A 6,661-nucleotide genomic window follows, 5' to 3' on the forward strand; every position below is an offset into this window, starting at 1 on the left:
ACTACCCCTCCCCTCCCTCTCTACCAGAAGTGTACCCAGAAGGGGTACACTCCTTAAAAAATGTTGACAACCCCTAAGCAAAACCATAGAACACATGGCCCATATGGGACACATGCACATGGGAGCCTACCACAAGCATAGGTTAGTGTAGCCTATCTGAATAAAATATATGAGCTTGGCACTGACTCTTTTTCAAGCCATAGTGAGCCACTACATTAACTACATTTAGACTTTCTCTTCACTCTCACAGCTGAGCTTCACCTCTCATTCCCACTTCCAATCATTCCTATTTCTTCTTGGACTTCCAGAAGGCCTTCGACACAGTGTCCCACCCAATTCTGGTGGGCAAGCTGAGAGACTGTGGCATTGACGAATACACAGTCACATGGGTGGCAAACTGGCTCCAGGGGCACACCCAGAGGCTGGTGGTGTTGGACAGGTCAATGTTGACCAGGGAGAGTGTGGGCAGCAGAGTCCCCCAGGGCTCGGTCCTTGGGCCGGTGCTGTTCAATATCTTCATTAGCGACCTGAACGAGGGTGTGGAGAGCACCCTGTTCAAGTTCGCTGATGACACCAAGCTGTGGGGTAAAGTGAATACACTGGCAGGCAGGGACCACATCCAGGCAGACCTGGATAGGTTAGAGAAGTGATAGGATCTGAACAGGACGCGGTTCAACAAGGACAAATGCAGAGTGCTGCACCTGGGGAGAGGGTACCAGCATTATGGTTGTATGTTAGGGGCTGACCCTCTCAGCAGCATAGAGGCAGAGAGGGATCTTGGAGTCATGGTCGACTCCAGGATGAATATGAGTCGCCAATGCGATGAAGCAACAGGCAGAGCCAACTGCACCCTGTCATGCATCAACAGGGGCATCACTGAGGGAGGACAGGTTTAGGTTAGATATGAGGAAGAACTACTTCACTGTAAGGGTGGCCAGAGCCTGGAATAGGCTTCCCAGAGAGGTGGTGCTCTCACCTTCCATGGAAGTCTTCAAGAGGAGACTGGATAGGTACCTGGCTGGGGTCCTGTGACCCCTCCCACCCCCAGTGCTCATTCCTGCCCATGGCAGGGGTCAGACTTGATGATGTCTAGGTCCCTTCCAACTCATTGATTCTATGATTTACCAACCTTAGATGTCTGGCAGACATCACTAGATTCATAGATTCTAGGGTCGGAAGGGACCTCAGTGGGCCACCTACTCCAACCCCCTACCCCTGGCAGGCAAGAAAAGGGGTCACCAAACCTGAGGTCATGTGAACCCAGCCAGGTGCCTGTCCAGTCGTCTCCTAAAGACCCCCAAGGATGGGGTGAGCACCACCTCCCTTGGGAGCCCATTCCAGATTCTGGCAACCCTGACCGTGAAGAACTTTCTCCTAATGTCCAGTCTAAACCTTCTCTCCAGTAGCTTATGGCCACTGTTCCTTTTTGTTCCAGAGGATTCCCTGGTAAATAGATCATCACCCACTTAGTATTGCTGTCCCCTTATGAATTTGTACTCTGCCACAAGTTCCCCTATCAGCCTTCTCTTGGAGAGACTGAAGAAGTTAAGGTCCCTTAGCCTTTCCTCGTAGGGCCTTCCCTGCAGGCCTCTAATCATACAAGTGACTCTTCAGACCCTCTCTAGGTTGTCTGCATCTCGCCTGAATTGCAGCATCCAGAACTGGACACAGTACTCCAACTGCAGCCTGACCAGTGCCTCATACAGAGAGAGAATCACCTCTCTGGACCTATTTGTGAAGCACCTATGGATGCACGACAAGGTGAGATTGGCTCTGCCAACTACTTCATCACATTGACGACTCATGTTCATCCTGGAGTCTACAGTGACTCCAAGATCTCTTTCTGCCTCAGTGGTGCTGAGAAGATCTGCCACCGTACCTATAGACTGGGGGGTGGGGGCGGTCTTTCTCCCTAGATGCAGCACCTTGCACTTGTCCTTATTGAATTGAATCCTGTTGTTCTCTGCCCACTTCCCCAACCTGTCTAGGTCAGCCTGGATCTGGCTCCTCCTCTCCAGGGTGTTAGCTTCCCCCCATATTTTTGGGTCATCTATGAATTTGGACAGGGTGCTTCCCACCCTCTCATCCAAATCACTGATGAAGATGTTGAACAGTGTCAGCCCCAGAACTGAGCCCTGAGGGACTCCACTGCACACATCTTTCCAGGTTGACATCAACCCATCCATCACCACTCTCTAAGTGTGACCCTTGAGACAGTTTGCTACCCAGTCTACTGTATAATCATCCAAGGCAAATCTTCTCAGTTTATTTATAAGGATGGTGTGGGATACTGTGTCAGAAGGCCTTCTTGAAGTCCAGATAGATAACATCCACCTCAACTCCTGCATCTAAACTTTTGGTGGCCTTGTCATAAAAAGAAACTAGGTTAGTCAGGCAGGACCTGCCTACCACAAACCCATGTTGGTTACCCCTCCGCATCACATTAGCCAGTAGGCTCCCACAGATGTCTTCCTTGATAATTTTTTCTAGGATTTTCCCAGGGACAGAGGTAAGGCTGACTGGTCTATAGTTCCCCAGATCCTCCTTCCTCCTCTTCTTAAAGATTGGGGCTACACTGGCCCTCTTCCAATCCTCTGGGACCTGACCTGAGAATTAAACAAGGCCCCAAACTGTTCACCCAGAATCCCTCAGTTGCCCCCTCTGTCAGCTTGTCACATATGATTAGTATGGCCCCATCGTCCATGAGGTGGAGCCAAACAAGTTATCCTGCACCTTATCTGCATATACATTTTTGGAGGATCCTAAGACTCATGACAAGAACACCTGGTTCTAGTCATGTGGGGGAGGCTAATTAGCACATGGATCCTTTATGGGGGGTGTGGTATCTGGAGTACACACACATACTGAGCAGTGCTGAGCTAACAGGTCACCATGGCTTGAAATGCTGTTGACTCTGCTTGAGCCTAGCCATGAGCTATATGGTAAATCATGAGCCTTTTGACTTCAGACTAATAGCATGCATAGTTTGTATTATATACAAGTAGGTACAAAAGTAGTACTTAAGAGTGTGTTTATGGAGTTCCTGTGCTAAAACTTGTAGCAATTTTGAAAAGGTATAATGCATCAATTCTGGATGACCACAGTCTATAGGTACCTGTAATTTGTCTATATGCAAATGACTAACAGCATGTTCATTTTCAAAGTCAGTGTTTTCAAATTTGCCCCTCAATTCCACATGCTCAGGGAGAGCAGGATCTGATAGTAAGTGGGTGGGGGGTAGGGAGCTACCTGAACCCTCACATTAAATTTTACCTACTGTAGAGGTGGAAGAGGAACAAATTCAAGGCAAACCTCCAATAAATTATATTCTATACTTGGCAAATTATAACAATTTTATAAATTTTCCATATGTAGAATCTAATTATTGAGGGGGAGCATTTCTTACATTCAGGGTTCCCTTATATTTAAGTAAATATGGCATTTAATGCTAAAGAAACTCTAATCTAAAGGACAAATCGTACCAGTTGGAATCCAAGGCTGCCTATACACGTGTTCCAACACGTTCCAGTTAGAATGCATTAGAGCAGGCTTAATTAATCAAGTCTGCTCCACGTTCTAATTAGAACATTGTAGCATCGCTACAGTGTTACATGTATTAAGTCTCTCCCTAGTTTCAAAATGCTGCAGGGATGCTTTAACTAAAGCTTGTTGAATGAGATTTAGTTAAAGTGTCCCACTGCTATTTTTAAATGTGGGAATGCCCTCTCCCTCACCCCACAGCATGTGTATAGGCTGTGCAATAGACCTTATATGCAAGTCATGGATTATTGTACCTCAAAGGAAATGTTTGCTTGCTAAAATGAAAGCAAGCTAGTCTGTCCTAATGCACTATGAGCAATGGGCACAAGAAAACTCCACAAACCAGGAAGCCTATCCATGACACATGGGCCAGATCACAGACACAATAATCTACATTCTTGAGTTTTAACAAGCTAATAGAGCAGAATGTAGCCTAGAGGTGGTGCAGACGATTTAAGCTGCCTTTAAAAATAGGCCTTTATTAGAATATATAATAAAATCTAAGGCTAGGGACAGAAGTTACACATAAATAAGTTCAAGTGATTAGAAACTGGTTTAAACTTGTAACAGAATAAGTTCAGTGCACATAAACGAGTTTCAAAATGGCCAAGACTGGTTTAAGATAAACCTTATTGAATGTAGTATCAGACTTAATTGATTTAGGTCAAACCAGTTTATAGAACTTCTGTCCTAGACCCCTTCCTGGTTCAAGTTAAATCATAGTCCCCCAGCATCCCAGGATGCTTTGCAACCTTAGGCTGAGCTATGCAGTCCTCTTGAGCAGAGCAGGATTGGCCCTGTACCTCTGCTCTCCAGCTGGAGCACTAGGGCTGACTGCCAAGGGAGTGGGGCTGCTCCCATCCCCATCCCTTTGTCAGTGAACCCTACTGCTCCAGGTAGAGACCAGAGGGGTGAGGCCAACCCTGCTGTGCTTGACTGGGGACAGGGCTCAGTCTGGCTGGTGGGCGTGAAGCAGCCCCTGCCAGGCATTTCACCCTACTTGCTGATCGAGTGACAGGGGGCATGGCCAGCCTGAGGCAAAGGGAGGGAGGGAGCGGTGTTTAATCCTCCCCCCCAGCTCAACTTCTACCCTTCTTTTGCCTCAGGCTGCTGTTGGGGCTAATCTCATCCCACACTACTCGAGCAGTGAGTTAGGGGAAATGCCTGATGGGCTGCTGTGCCCCTGCCTGGCAGACCCTGGCTAGTGTCCCATGCTTGTGGGAGAGGGGAGGGAGGGGGGAAATTAAACCGCCTCCCTATGACCCTTTGCCTCAGGCTGCTACTATGGACAGTATCTAGCCATCTCCTACCCCTCAAGCAGTAAGGGGGGAGGGGGAATGCCTGGCAGGGGTTGCTTCCCACTTCCCCCTCCACGTACATGCTAACTGGGGACCCTCCCCAATCAGCCTGCGGGGGCTGGCCATGCCCTACCCCCAACCACCTCAGCATCCCTTCAGCCTTCCAGCAACTGCTGAAGGGAAGGGAGGGCTTGCTCTAGCACCCCCTGGCTTCCAGCCTGAGCCACTGCAGGCATGTGGCTGCATTTCTGGAATCAAAAGTGAATGTCTATTCACTTGCTTCTTGGTTCAATCTATGCAATCTATTCTTATTGAATTGAAATTTGCATTGTGCATTAAGATAGTGTTGGGGTGAGATTATAGCCATGATAATCCAGAAAAAAAATGCAGCTATTGTAAACAGAAAAGGTTGATATCCTCCATGTTAGCTCAGTAAAAAAGTTTTATCTACAAAAATTCTTGCATCTCACATTGTGCCTTAAGTGACTTAATTCCATATTTTAGCCAGGCACTATTTCCATTTCACTGGGTATAACTGAGCCTGAGGTTACTCGAATAGAAACAAATCTTTGCAGTCAAATAGATTGTAATTACTGTAGTTATAAATAACCAAAACCAAACCTGGCAGGCCCTATAGTTCCCCTCCATTCTAATTAAGGTTCAACAGCAAGATAAAATCTGTTCATTCATTAAAGTTCAGCCTACTGGAGCTTTGCTAAAACTGACTATAATTCTGAACATCTTGGCCAGTCCTGTACTGGGCCAGTTGTATAACCTGGACTTAATCCTTTGGGAGATTCTCTCTTATGACTGTTTCAAAATCACATTCAACAGAAGAGAAGAGATACAGTATGTGCCCCTGACAATAAGAAATGAGACATGTAATTAGCTGTTCTCTGGATTTTTCTAAGAATACGTTATTGAGAGTAAAATGTCAACAGAGCAGGACACATCCTTTTCCAAAGATTTACCTTAGCATCTATTATTATATAACATAACATTTTCATTAAGTGACAGGCTATCAGCCATCATGAGCGACTAATTCATTTCACAGAGGTGACAAAATGTCAGGATTTCCTGGCAAAGAGGCAAAATGTCAATATTTTTAACAAAGCCAAGACAGCCCAAATTCCCAGTTCATTCTTTGCAAGAAGGGATTCATGCAGAGCTCTGGGGACTGTCTCTGCTGAAACTGAGAGTCAGTGGAAAATCTATAATAATTCCATACAAATAGCTACACTGAAAGCACATTAAAATAGTAAAGTAAAGCTGTCATGTTCTGGAAGTACTAAAAGTTAGAGCTGTATACCCTTGCTGTACTAGTTTCATTTAGCTGACTGGTGGAAAATGGGGGCAGCTAGGAGAGAGCCCATGAATCTGCTGTATCACTGTGCATGAATGTCTCTAACACAGTCAGAGGCACTATACCCCCTGGTGGCAGCACTGCAAGGGCACATCCCCATGAGCAGAAACATGCATTTCCCTAGAGCCTGTGCTGCTGCTAGTTGTCCCCAGGCACTCCCTTACATGCATGCTCTGGCACACAGCAAATTGCCCCAGGTTGGGTAGGGAAGTGTAATAGGGCATCAGCTCCAGGCCCTGTTATGGTCTGGCCTGAGGGGACCATGCCAAGTCAAAATATAGGGAAGCCAGAAGACTTCTCTCAGGAACCAAGCCCAATCCAGAGGGTCAAACAGAGCACCAAAAGCCCCGGCTCACCAGGCGCTGCCGTGGCGGGGGAAGGGGAAAAAGCAATCTCCACTGCCCCATGCTGTGGGGGACTCTGCATGAGTCTCCTGACCCCACCCTTGCTGTCCCAGCCC

Source organism: Crocodylus porosus, unplaced genomic scaffold (genome assembly GCF_001723895.1).
Source record: "Crocodylus porosus isolate Cpor-Errol unplaced genomic scaffold, CroPor_comp1, whole genome shotgun sequence".
NCBI lineage: Eukaryota > Metazoa > Chordata > Crocodylia > Crocodylidae > Crocodylus > Crocodylus porosus.